Source organism: Dermacentor variabilis, unplaced genomic scaffold, assembly GCF_050947875.1.
Source record: "Dermacentor variabilis isolate Ectoservices unplaced genomic scaffold, ASM5094787v1 scaffold_13, whole genome shotgun sequence".
Taxonomy (NCBI): Eukaryota; Metazoa; Arthropoda; class Arachnida; order Ixodida; family Ixodidae; genus Dermacentor; species Dermacentor variabilis.
In genome coordinates, this window is record NW_027460291.1 from 32,576,751 (window position 1) to 32,591,435 (window position 14,685).

Sequence of the window (14,685 nt, forward strand, 5' to 3'; positions counted from 1 at the left end):
GTGTATAAATCGATGGTTGGACGACATTCAGTCTCATCCGGAGGAGGCACGCTGGGCGAACATGGTGAAACAGGAGAGCGGGGTCAACCGTACGGATAAGCTCAAAACTTTTACGGCGTTTCTGCTTCAGCGAATGTTTGGAACTTCATTTATAATCGACGTTGTTGAGTCCGTCTAGAAAACATACGACTTCGCGTGGCTGAGCTCTGCATAGTAGCCAATCCTTTTTCGAGCTATTTATGGTCAGAACATTGAACCTAGCTATCGCGTAACTGTGTCAGATAGGTAGAAGTGGAAAAGGAAAAACACAGTTACAACAATGATGTCCTACAGATATCCTGTAGACCTCCTCTGCAATGAAATGGATGTCCCAGTGATGTGTCAGAAATGTCTTGCAGAAGTCTATCACACGATAGTTTGGCCGCACTTTCCGGGTCCTGCGGACATCCCTTGCATATCCACGGGATGTGGTTCATGAAGACATGCTGTGTACGTAAAGTTTACAGGCATATGCCAGAGCCATTTTGAACAGCGTTTACTATTGCGCTAGTGGGCCCACGCATCAAGAACATGTACACTGCGCACTTATGTTATGCGCGTAGACACGCGTGCGGAAGTGCAGCATATTCCTCATTCTTCTTAGCATTACTCCAAGCGCAAGTGGCTTATTGAACTAATTGACGTTTTCAAAGTAAATTGCCTCAGAAAATTCGTAAAGTATGACATACACATAGGCTGCAGACATGATAGCTCCGGCTTGTAATTCAAACATGCGAGAAAACATAATTCGGAAACCTAAAGACAAAGCCTCAATTGGAGGACAAATATTTCCGTGTATGTCAAAAAGTATCCGTGTGGAATAACCCTGGGAGATCCTCGGTGGGATATCCGAAGCAGGTCCATGTGCGATATACTTGGGACATACGTGGTAAGATATCCAAAACTGGATATCCTATGGACGAAATGTTTTCACTGGGATGCAATGTTTAGATTTCTTAGTCATTGCAAAAAATCACGAGAATAAAGGCGTGAGACACTGCATCCCAACCAGGACATAAGGCCAAAAGGCCTCACCCCTACTCTTCTGCAAAAATTGGCATTTGTTAGAGCGAAGTGAGCATATATGCCAACAATGATTGGATAGGCAGGAACGAGAGCTTGTACAGCTAACTGCGAGTATTGGCTTAGTTTTATAAATAATTAATTTCTTATTCTCTGTACACATACATACATACATACATACATACATACATACATACATACATACATACATACATACATACATACATACATACATACATACATACTTACATACATACATACATACATACATACATACATACATACATACATACATACATACATACAACGAGCAGCACATGTATGTATGAGAGCCCCCACTCAAATACATGGGGACTTGAGCACTGATCACAACCGAATAAATATATCCCAGTGTTTCGTGACAAAGCTGTTTTTTTTTAACTCACAAAGAAACTGATTTTATAATCCCTGTGCCCTTCTCTTTTTGCGGCTCGTTTGTCCAGAAATCCCTGTATCAAAGTCACGGCTGAATTGGTGCGTAATTGAACAGTTTCAATCAGAAGCCGTATTCCTGGTCACTCATTTAGAATATATTACTTTTAGGCCACACTTAATTAGCTGAATGAGTGAACAGCTCCGGTCGCACTTGTTAGATGCCACGCTGGAAGTTACGTCCGGTTAAAGTGAAATTATCCCCAAAAGTGGCCGAACGGCGGGAATGCGGCCTCAGTTCGCCTAACTCCTTTCAAACAACATGAGGCTCGTGAAGTGGTGACCCTCCCATTGACTACCTTTGGCATGTCTGAAACCAGCAAAGAGAGTCGCAATATCGTGACTCCGTTTTGACTTACTTTTATTTTTCTTAGATGGCGTGTTCTATGCATTGATAAAATGTCACTTGCAGACGCATATAAAGCAATGTTGTCTGCATACACTTGTCCCTTATCGCACAATGGAAGTGAACTTAATTAAGCATTACATAAAAGAGAAGAAAGGAAAGAACCGTGGGGAACTCCCTTTGACTGATTATATTTTGCCGTTGAAAAACTACGTTCGGAGCAATAAAATTCTCTGTATATTAAAAAAATTATGTATCCTACTTGTAATATAACGAGGAAAACGCGTACTATTTGGGACATTGGGTAAAATGACATGGCTCTACACTGCCGTATGCTTTAGTTAAATTAAGGTTTACCAAGGTCGCATATGGTCGCTTCTGTCGAGCAAGCGAAATCGACATGCGCGAAATATATTGAGTATCCGGGTCTAAATCCAATCTGGCATGGGCTCTTCAATGTAATATCAGTTAGAAACTTCATAATACCGGTGTATAATACACTTTCTATAAGTTTCAGGCCACTAGAAGTTAATGCCATGAGTCTTATGTTATCCATATGCAGTCCCGCTCCGGGGATCGCATTCACAAAAAGGCTCTTACGTAAGAGAAAACTCCAGCCAATACTGACGCTGGACATATCATCGGCGAAAGCGACTGGCCTATGAGAAAGAGCAACTATGAAAGAAAAGCTTTGGGAATTCAGCCCTTGGTTCCGCGCTGGCATCCACATGCTCCGATTCGTCCTTTTCTTCCTATTAACATTTTTGCCCACCGCCGGGGAATCTGCTTCAGCACCATGCTTGGTGTGTTGCAATACCACGGACCCGAGCACATGGATTGGACCCTCTCGCCTGTAGCCGTGTGCGGCTTACCCGTGTCCAGGGAAAGGGGAATCCTGGGGATTGAGCCGATGCCGGGTGTACGGACCGGCCCCTCGGCGGAGGCAACACACCCTTTCGGCCTCTGCTTCACGTAGTTCGGCACCTCCGGACTAACCCAACCACAGGAAATCGGCAGTCGCCTTTTTCTGTCCCCCTCTTGAACCTTTATCTTTCTCTGGCACTATTCTCTTTCCTGTCTCCTGGGACGCTATAACGTAAAACTATTCCAAACTTTTCTATTCCAATTCTGGTATCAGCCCTCCGCGATTGGTCAAAAACTTTTTTCGACCACCCCCCACTTCACCTGTCTGTCATGCGACGTCACGAAAACAGCAATACATCCCCATCTGATATGATGAGTACACACTGATTATGCATGATTTGACAGAAAAAAGAAAAACAGTTATTTCTGATTCGACCCCTCTTCGCCATTAGCCTTCGGCTATTGGTGAAAAGTTTTCGGGCTGCACCCACTTCACCTGCCTGTCACGCGACGTCACAAAACCGCACAAGCTCACCGCGTCAAAGTGACGTGTACGCGATAAAGATGCATTAATATGCCGAACAAAACTGAATTTTTTTCGGAATAGCCGCAGGCTGCCCCGTTCCGAAAGGAATAAACGATGGTTGCCGGCGATCGCTGAGACGCTGGCTACTCGCACCTGCCGGAAAGCATGGGTGTATTTGCGTATAATAAATCTTCTTGCGTGACCGTGTAACGTTTTCAAGCACTTTTGGCACGTTTACTACCTCATTCTGCCAACTCATCTTTGCTGAGGGTCAGTTTTAGAGTCATTCTTAATCTTCCGTTGCATGCCGCCGTGATTTTCGACCAGCCACCACAAGCTATATATATAAGTAAGGGAAAGCTGACCAATCGCAGACGCCGGCACCACCCTCTTCATCCGGGTATCGACTTTCAGTGCACTGGCTCTGCCCCTGTGAATCCCTCTCCACTTGAGCGTTCTCCTCGCCTCTTGTCAGTCAATTAGATACGACAAGCGGCTCAGTGTAGGCAATGTTATTCGTTTTTCAAGCAAACAAAAGTGACCTCCTATGAACGAGAAGAGCGTTTGATTGGTCTGTTCAGAGAACACTGCGGGTGACCGCCCGGTGCTTGCGTCGGTGGTTACGTAAATTTGACGTCAGAAAATTGGAATAGAAACATATTGGAATAGTTTTACGTTATAGGGCCCCTGTTCACTTCCAAGTTTCTGGGTGGCCAGGGTTAACCCTGTGGGCATGGCCTTCCTTGTTCATGGTCACGCGCGACTTGGACCATTCGCCCGCGCGACCGCTGGAGAAACACCCTTCCGGCCTTATTTGTGGATCCCCGCCGGCGCGACGCGCGTACGAACAGTGCCCGAGGCCTCCCTCTCTCCTTCAGCATCCGAGGCAGATTCGGTGCTCTTGGCGGTCGGCCCACTTGGTCCCGCGCGCCTTTGGGTGGCGAACCTAGCTCGGAAGAGCGGCAGAGCGCACTCCCCGGGAGCTCTTATCCGCAGTCTGCGACTGCTGCCCTAGTGCCGTGAGCCCTGTATTGTACGCGCATTTTGTGCATAACGGGAAATAAACCCCCATTCCACCACCAAATGACGCATGTGCTGAAGCTAGTAAGAAACAAAACTGTGTCTGGTCTCCACTAAACAGATAACCAACTTTCGAAAATTTGTTGTTATTTAAACCAAAGCGCAGTGAGGCTAGATGGAAAGACAGATAGTAAAAAGATCATCGTAGGTGGGATACGTCAACTCTGTAAACAGTCGTACAAGAAGTAAAATAGCCAGGGAAAAAAATGAGAAAAATTTATGGTGTTCACAGACAATACAAACTCCCTATATTTGACAATAAAACGGATCTTAATGGACAAGCAGATATACTTGGAGAGCACTTTGCTGGAATTTCGGGCGATGCTCAGTATACTCTTGATTGTCTTAAGTTCAAAAAAAAAAAAGACTTCAAATATCACTGAATGGTAGTGAGCCGTAGAACTGTCATTTTACAAAAAATGAACTCTTCGATTGCGATCAATTTAGAAAAGAACCATTCATCGGGTTCGGACAACATAAACTATGGAATGTTGCGACACCTACACGCGAACACGTATGGCACAATCTTGCACCTTTCTAACAGGTTGTGGACGGAAGGCTATTTTCCAAAAGTCTCGAAGAAGGCTAAAAACGGAACGGAAAGCTGCGATCCGAACAGTTGTCCTGTTGCTTTAACCAGCTGTTTGGTAAAAAATTTGAAAGAATGGTCAACAAACGGCTTGTGCACTTTCTGGAAAGTAGCGGGTTACTCGATCAATATCAGTGTGGTTTTCGATCCAATCGCAGCATAATCAACCAATTAGTCAAGTTGGAGACGAAAATCCGTGAATCTATCGTCCAACGGCAACAACACGTCTCTTTTTTCTTTTACTTATCAAAAGTATATGGCAAGACGTGGAGACATGCGATGTTAGTGGACTTCGTGGACTTAGACACATATGAAATAAAAGGGCGCATGCTTGGTATAATCAAAAGCTATCTGTAGAACCGAATGTCTCAGGTGATGTTTGGCGCAACTCTGTCTAGCTGTTTTATACCGAAGAATGGAGGGCCACAAGGTAGAGCATTAAGTGCGGCACTATTTTTAATTAAGCTCAACTCCATTACTACAGTTATTTCGTCTTCCTTAAAGGGAAGCTGGAGAGTTTTCCAGAAAAAATAGTGAAGAGCTGTACGTAATGGTTTTCAACCCTCCGAATTCGAATATCGCATCGAAATTAAACGAAAGAAAACGCAAACAGATTTTATTTCGACGAAGAGTGCAGCAGCACATTCGGGCAGCTCGCGCGCCTCGTTTTCGCCTGTGATTGGTCGGGCGCCCCGCGACGTCAACATTGGTGTTCGTCCGGACCGGCCGCTGCCGCCACACATGAAGCACGGTGCAAGGTGGTTTGGCACTGTGGTTTGGTGATAGGGTAATGGTAAATTTCGAGAGCTTGAGTTTCTCTGAGGAGTTCAGAGTTGCTCCCTACACGTATACGTAGCCGGCCTCTCCAAGAAGCAAAAGATGCTGGTAGCAAGCAATACTTTCGACGCGAACGAAAGCGAAGTGTTAGCATCTCCTCGTGTTAGAAATGTTCTTTGGTGGGCACGTTTTTTGCAAAGCTGTATTCAGCGATCCAGTGAGTTCGCTTCCGGGGAAACAACTGTACTGCTATGTTCCTGCATGCCTCTTCGTGGAACGTAAGGAGGGATGCGATCGTCGGCATTTGTGCGCTGCCCCAAAGCTGTCGGCACAGACGGTTTACATGCGGGAAAAGTTTTCCGGCTCTTGTAGCACGTGTAGTGGCCTTCATCAGCGCGCCATCCGCACGCTACTCGTAACCGGAGCCGTAAAGGTGGCAAATTCCGTCAGCTACGTGAGACAGCCGGTTTCTCTCTGTGCGCGAGGAAGAGTGCAGCGTCCTGGCGTGCGCCGGCTTTCAAACGCATGAAAACTTTACACTTGCACTGCATTATGGTAGCTGCATGTTGGCTGTTTCACAACACACGTGCGAATAGAAAATTAACGGCGGTTTGCGACGAAGAAATTATGGGGTTTTACGTGCCAAAACCACTTTCTGATTATGAGGCACGCCGTAATGGAGGACTCCGGAAATTTCGACCACCTAGGGTTCTTTAACGTGCACCTAAATCTAAGTACACGGGTGTTTTCGCCTCCATCGAAATGCGGCCGCCGTGGCCGGGATTCGATCCCGCGACCTCGTGCCCAGCAGCGCAACACTATAGCCACTGAGCAACCACGGCGGGCACGGTTTGCGACGAAACCTGCGTCAAGGGTGGGAGATGTACATGTACATGTACCTTCGGTTTAGCGTGCTAACACGAAGCTAGCTAGTAATCAATCAAAATCCCGGTTTGGACGAGTTCGTGTATTCATAAGATCTTCCAAGACCAGTTACCATCATTCCGCCCGCACGTTGCCCCGACCTTTTCGCGCTGTGTTTAGAAATCCTAGCCGTACTCTCACTCATTCACGCATTATTGATAGTAATCTCTGGTAGTAATCGTCGTCACGGAAGTGGTTAGAGCACAGCACCGTTGTTCTTGAGCGTTTGAAATTCTTTCGATTCACACCAGCCTCCCACTTAGCTGCAAGCTCCTTGTCTTGCGGGGAGTAACGGAACATCGTCGCGGCCGCTGGTGTTCGTGGAGCTGTAGGCTGCACAGAACGCCGGCGTGATCGACCCACCACTTCATTTGATGCTGCGCACGTCAACTACCACTCTACATACACACAAACAAAGGAATGCAGGCTCGAGCGGGGCAGATTATGACGGCACACACGCAGAAACAAGCGCGGTCAGACACCGTTGCGGAGACTGCGAAGGAGCGAAACACCAGTGCTGACGTCACTACGCTGCGGTTTCCGGTCTCCGCTCGCATCGTCAGCGTCAGCAGCAGCGCGCGGTGCTCGATGGGGGGCGGAGCGACAGCGCAATTTTAACCGGCGATTACGTCATTCCTAAGTGAAAAATCCCGCCCAAAATTTTACGTGCATGGTTTATACGGTTCCCGCATCCGTATATGAACGTCTTATCGAATTCGACAGACTCTTCAGCTTCCCTTTAATGTATACTCTGTATGTCGATGACATGTAACTTAGTTTCTGCTCTTACAGTATGGTTACTTGCGAGCGCCAACTCCAGCTGGGCATAAACTCGATAGTATGGCTGGCAAATGAAAATGGTTTTATATTCTGCCCAGAGAAAACTATATGCGTGCCTTTCAGTTTACACCGAGGTCTCGCATTGGACCCAACATTACACATTAAGTGAAAAACAAATCGCAGTAAGGAATGAGTACAAATTTCTTGACGTAATGTTTGACAAGAAGCTCAGCTTCAAAGTGCACATCGCGTTCAAAACAAAAATCTATCAAATCCATAAATATCATAAAACTCCTATCCAACTGATCATAGGGTTCAGATAAAACATGTTTGCTTCGCATACGCAATGCTGTTGTCCGGTCGCACTTGGACTACGGATGTTTTGTGTTTGGCTCAGCTCGAAAGTATGCTTTGGGGGCTCTTGACCCGCTGCATCATCTTTGACTACGGCTGTGTTCTGGCGCTTTCCGTACATCCCCCATAAAAAGCTTATATGCAGAAACAAACCAGTTGTCTTTGGAGCAAAGACGGCCATTTCTTGAAAACACGTACATAATGAGGGTTTTGCCAACGCATCCTTGTAGAATACTATTTACAAGTCCGCGCTTTAAAACACATTTTAGTAACAAGCCGGCATTCATTCCTTCCTTCTTTATCAGGTACTCAATGCAGACCTAGCCATAATATAGGCGAAAAATCAGTTTTACAGGATGAACCTTTTTTTGCGCCTTGGGAAGCAAAGCAAGCGCAATGCGACTTCAGGTTAACGAGATACAGGAAACAATCTTCACCGAGAGAGGCTTTGCTAAATGAACATTTTGATGTAGAATCAGAATATAAATTGTACACGAAATATTTTACAGATGCATCAAAGATCAATGTTAATGTAGGTATTGCAGTCACATCAAACTATTTCGAAAAACAAATGAGGCTTCTCAGTCACGCTGCTTTGTTCACTGCAGAACTCTATGCCATCTTGTCAGCTCTTGAAGACATCCTGAAAACAGAAAGTGACCAATCTGTCATAGTTTGTCACTCTTTGAGCTTTCTTCAAGCTATCGCATCTAGGGTACAATCAAGAAATAATTTACTGCGCAAAATGCAAAATCAATACACGAAATATCACATAAGAGGTTTGAACGTCACTTTCTGCTGGGTCCCTAGTCATGCAGAAATCCCCGGTAACGAAAGAGCAGATTCCTTGGCGGCTGAAACCAAAAATCTGGATCTATACGACGTGGGCCTACCTTAGCAGGGTTATAAATGTACATTAAAAACTGCAGTTGTAAAACATTGGCAGAAACTGTGAGAACAGCGAGAATAATAAGCTGTATTGTATATGAAACCTGTTTTGCAAGAATGGCGCAGTTGTCGCCACAGATAAAGATTTTACGAAGTAATTCTATGTCGTCTGAGTGGTCACACAAGGCTGACCCATAGTTGCCGAATAAAAAAGAAACCACAACCAACATGAAAACAACGGGGTGAATTTTTAAATGTGCTACACATTTTAATAACATGTCCTGGCTTAGTTAAATGGAGACAAATATATCTCACATGTTTTCACGAACAAAGAATTCCTTTCCATCCCATGCTTTTATTGAGCGATGAGTCGCTCGTGCCATATGAATATATTTTGGATTATTTATAGGCCACCAGCACCCTATATGAATTGAAGCACATTTGAAGCTTTTATACTCTTACTTGGCGATTTACAGCCCAACTTATCTCATATTAATAACTAATCTACTCCTGAATCATGTACTTGGCGCATTATAGCCTACGTGGCTGCTGCTCCATTAAAATACCGAATCATCAGCAACATTTTTTGCCACTACTTTATTCAAATTTTTTATTGATATGACATTGAAGGGGATGCTGGCACCTTTATTAGGCGTCGACTACTTCTCTTTGCTGGCAAGCTAAACTGTAAGCACGAAAAACAGCGAAAAACAAATGAGACAGTCGAATCTTACGAACATTTGCACATCCACCCAACAAAATACATGAAATAGAAGGAACTCAAACGTGAATTACACATGTACAACCTGTGAGGCTTAAATAAAATTTATAGTGGGTTCAGCTACGAAGATTTATTATGATCCTAATATTTTTGTATTTTTCAAAAAGATTTGAAAGTCCAGAAGTGCTCCTTTCTTAGCTCCATTGTTGGCTATTGGCCAGGTATCTTTTGTTGAGTCTGGTCGACAGCTTAACATTAAGCCAGTCTCTATAGTCTTCGCTTCCCAGTATCGTGTCGTGGGCACTAGGAAAAGGAGGTGTCGAACGTCGTCAGCGTGGCTGCAATGGCACTGCGGACAACTAACGCATTGCATTCAGTGCAAGAATTGAGGCGTACATGTTGTGCCAAGCCACGGACGCTTATCCTAAAGTTACGAAATATCTTTCACCCGACTTTGGCAGAATGGACAATGTTACGCATGGGTCCTTAAATAACAATTCTGAATACTTTGATTGCTGATCAAACCAGGTGTTTGTGATAAGTCGGTAGAATATTTCTCCAGCAACCGGTCGACTTCACTACAGGCAAGAAAGAAATTTAATGTTTTCGTTTCCGTGTGCATGTTTTCTTACCATCCTCCGTTGCAGTGTATGTTTCCAGGAATATTGCAGTATCCTGGTATACATTGATGCGCTTCATTGTGATTTCCTGTTTCTTGCGCTGAATTTTGTGTTTTTTGTAGGTTTCTTAATACGAAATGTGTATTCAACGCATTTCGTTCTGTGCATTTCAGTGACGTGAAAGCAGCAGCCTTGAGAACGACTAAAAATGGCCAATTTTAGTACAAGCTTTACGGACGCCGTGAAAGACAAGGCAAAAAGGATAGCAGATAGTTCGGTGATGATAAAGAATGTTACGCTGGAAAATTTAGACGTTTTGTTTCAGCTTCATGTCCTATATGCGGAATGCGGATGCAGGCGAATTCCTACGGCCAAATGTCTGTATTCACGTGGACATAAGGAACAAATTTGGTATAGTGCCAGTTGCATCGCAGCTATCATGAACATATCTGTCATGTGTACGATTTTCTCGACTGCACAATTCTGTTTTGGGTGCTATCAGCATCCAAGTATGGTAATTAAAATCTATTCTGTTTATCTCAAAGCTCGCTAATAACATTATATGATCCCGAAAAACTTGGTGAATTTGACTTTTGTTTCTTTTCGTAAAGGAGCTGTTAAGCAGCGGTCGCTATTCACGTTGCGTTGTGCGTGTCTAGAAGTTTCAGCTGTTCCTATAACTGGAAAAGCCAGATGAAGAGCCTCAGCGATAACAAGAGGAGTCGACGTTGCTCGGGAAACGCCGAGACACGCCCTCTTGAGAGCAAACGCTGGAGTCTTTCCTCAGGAGTTCGCGACAGACCACGCAGAGTGGGCGGCGAATAAGCTGTATTTTGCTTTGTGAGTGCACTGTGAAGTTGCAGTAGTCATGCGACTGACCTTTCCCAAGTTTTTTGGAACTAGTCGGCAAAGAACATTTATTACAGTGTTGCCTTGCTTTTCAAGTTTGCTATTGTGTGAGGCCCATGATAATTGTCTATTGAGAGTAACACCAAGTAATTTGTGCTGCTTCACTGTCCTTAAAGTTATTTCTTCCAAATTAAGCTGAAAATTCCTCAGCTGCTATCTAGTAAAAGGCAGTACAGCTGTCTTATCGTAAAGAGAAACATGTTTTTTTTTTTTTCGAGGAGCTGTCAGTAACCTAGAAGCCCTCCTGCAACGTCGATTGTGGCTGACCTACACGCACATAAACCGGAAGCCCATATGCCGACGTCCTAATGAATAATATATACCAACAGGAATTGTTTTCACGGGAAAGCTACCATTGCGAAATTGAAAGAAATTGGCTAAGTGCACTGCCCTGGACAACGCCTTGCGTGGCGCTGTGATATTTACTCTGCAATTAATTACTTTGCACTAAAAGCTTCCTTTTCTTTGAATGTGAAATCTATCGTAGGGATCGTTCCAGTAGACCAAGCTGTAACATGTGATTTAGTGTTAAAAGCTATCTTAATGTCTAGAACGCCATGGCTGTCATATTTTTACAGCTACGTTCACGTTCGACGCTTTTGACACTGTCCAGTAGCGCGTCTAATATGGAACGCCGCTGTCTAAACCGTGTCTTGTAATCGGATACCACCTCCGTGTTTTCACACTACCACTGAAGTCGAGTGCTCATAATTTTCTCACTTACTTTACAAATAAAGCTTGTGAGGCTTACGGGCCAGAAGGAGTCTAGACAAAGGCAGGTCTTACCAGGGTTAAGGGAGAAGGATTACACGTGGAGCTTTTAATGATTCCGGAAGAGCCTCCTTTACCCAGAGATAGCTAGGTAATTTTAAAAGTGCTATTCTACCTGGCGGCCCCAGTTTTTGTTTTTTTTTAACATCACATACATACGCCATCTGCGCCAGCAGCTCTATTTATACGGCATAATGCATTTGAACATTTTAACTAATCTATGGTTAACTGACGGTCAACTTGATGATGTTCTGACAAAAACCATGCGCGAACAGTCTGGTATGTGAGGCCTACACAACTGACGTCTTGACTACAACCCTCACTATAAGTTGATAAAATTCATCAGCGATTATTACTTCCGGTGCACTGCAAGCGATGGCAATGACAAGGACAGGATGACTCTGAGTTACTGTGCCACTCAATGCACGGGCAGTCAACCATATTCACGGAAATGGTCTGAAATAGATACAACGTTGCGCATTGTTTACGCCAGTGTATCCCGCATAATTTCTGTGGGCAACTGCGTGAGCTTGAATGAACTTTTTATGTCTTCTAATGACGCTTAGGCACGCATATATTCACCGCTATAGGAGGTGTGTTCAAAAGGAAACCGAACTTTTGAAATTGCGCGCCAACTAGCAGAGGGAGTTCGCTGCGGCTACTGAGCGCATGTAGCGGCAGGTTTGACCAACAAACCAAACAAACTGCCATTTGCCGCGTTTCGCTCTGACTGTTAGTTGGCGAGCTACAGCCGCTGAAGTGAGCACATGAACAAGCTGTTCTTCGGATTGGTGCCAAAGTGACAATGAAGGAATTGGAAGAACAGCGTGTGTGTGTGAAGTTCTGCTACAAACTTGGAAATAGTTTCACAGAGACATTTCAGTTGCTTAGCCAAGCATACGGGGAGGACTGTATGATTCGCACGCAGTGCTATGACTGGTTCAAGCGCTTTGAACACGGAAGAATGTCGGTAGGGGACGATGGACGACCTGGACGACCTTCCACATCCACAGATGATGACCACGTCGAGAGAGTTCGAACTGTGATTCGTGGAAATTGTCGTTTGACTGTTCGAGAAGTCGCTGACGAAGTGGGTATCAGCGTATGATCATGTCATGAAATTTTGAGTGACAAACTTGGGATGCGTCGTGTCAATGCAAACTTCGTGCCGCGTTTGTTAACTGACGAACAGAAGCAGACCTGTGTTGAAATCAACCAGGAACACCTCGTCGCTGCCAATGACGATGAAAGCTTTCTTAAGAACATCATAACAGACGATGAGACATGGGTTTATGGCTATGACGTTGAAACGAAAGTACAGTCATCGCAGCTGGTGGGTGGCCAAATGTTCTCGTCCAAAAAAGCACGTATGAGCCGGTCAAAAATGAAGGTGATGTTGGTTGTGTTTTTTGACTGCAAAGGCATTGTCCATCAGGAATTTGTACCACATGGTCAGACGGTAAACAAAGAAGTTTGCCAGCGAATCCTAGCACGTTTGAGAGATTTTGTGCGCAGTAAGAGGCCTGAATTGTGGGAAAATCAGGCTTGGATGTAGCATTATGACAATGCCCCGGCTCACGCATCGCTCCTAGTCCGCAGATACTTAGCGAAACACCACACTCCTGTTGTGCCCCACCCACCATATTCTCAGGACCTAGCGCCAGCAGACGTTTTTCTATTCCCCAAGCTCAAGAACACCTTGAAAGGACGTCGTTTCCAAACCGTAGAGGAAATCCAGTACAATGCGAGAAGAGACCTGCGCACCAGTCCAGAAAGTGCGCTCCAGGAGGCTTTCCAAAAATGGAAGAAAAGATGGGAAGAGTGCATTGCCAGTAGAGGGGACTACTTTGAAGGGGACAGCGCTTAATATGTTGTACGATAAACAGTAAAGGTGTTATAGCAAAAGTTCGGTTTCTTTTTGAACACGCCAACACTTACTTATTTTCATTTGGTCGCTTAGTATTTTCTTCCTCCCTTTTTTTCATTTACTTGTATATTTATTCCGTTTCAGTAATTTTTTTTTCACGAGCACCGTTTTCTGCCGCTCCTTTCATTATCCCTTTCATGTTGAATTCCAACGGTAGATCCAGATCAAGTTTTTCTGCTCTGTATGAAGCAATCCTGTTTCGATGGTAGAATGAGAGCGTGAGTTGCGTGTTCCAATGGCAGACTGGGACCAGCCACCGATTCCAGATCGCTCTGCGGAGCAAAATTATGTGCTCCGCCGAAATCGGCAGATTTGACCGGAAGTCCGCGTGACATATTTCCTTCACCCGCCTCTGCTTACTGTCACGGTCACCTGTTTCCAGTCGCGGGTAGCTATGGACTACATGGAAAACATGGACGCTACGTCGCACCGTGCGTTTTTGTTTCTGCTCCTGGATAGTGAGAGCTCCGTCTCAGACACCATAAGTTCTAACTCCAGAGATAATTCTTCTGACACGGAAGAAAAACTAACGCACGGAATGCTTGGATGATCCAAATGGTCGTGGTGATGAGACCTACCCGATCCGCCTCTAGTCTAGCGCGCTCTCACTGAACTAAGTGCCCACGCGAGAGCGCACGCATTGCATTCGCAGATTTGGCGAGAGCGATCTGAGTCCGAGCAACGCGCTCCGTTCGTGATCCGGACGAGCACTCGCGATCTGCCATTGGAATTCAACACCAGAGAGACGATAGCCAACCCACCTCCAGCAAAGTAAATAATAGAGGCGTGCTGTGCACACGGCGGTTGACACGCCGGCTAACAAACGGCCGTGTAACAGACCGTGTGCATAGCACACCTTTATTCTCAATTCTACACGTTCGCCGCTAATGCACCTTCGATCGTTGCCTAACTCACCCGCAAGCAAACACGCAGCCACAAATCATGTATGTACAAAAATAATTTATTCCACGTTTTTCTGAAAACGCAGCGCAGGTAATATAATGCTCGTAAAGTAGGTGAACGCAAGATTATTTTACTGCATTCTTTGGGAACTTGATGCACTTACAGGAGACTAT

The 14,685-nt window shown here is 45.0% G+C and overlaps 1 protein-coding gene across 1 annotated transcript in view; it reads left to right on the top strand.

Moving 5' to 3' along the window:
- LOC142566637 (nose resistant to fluoxetine protein 6-like) overlaps positions 1 to 14,685 on the top strand; it is a 183,069-nt gene that overhangs the window by 109,649 nt on the left and 58,735 nt on the right. The window lies entirely within an intron of this gene.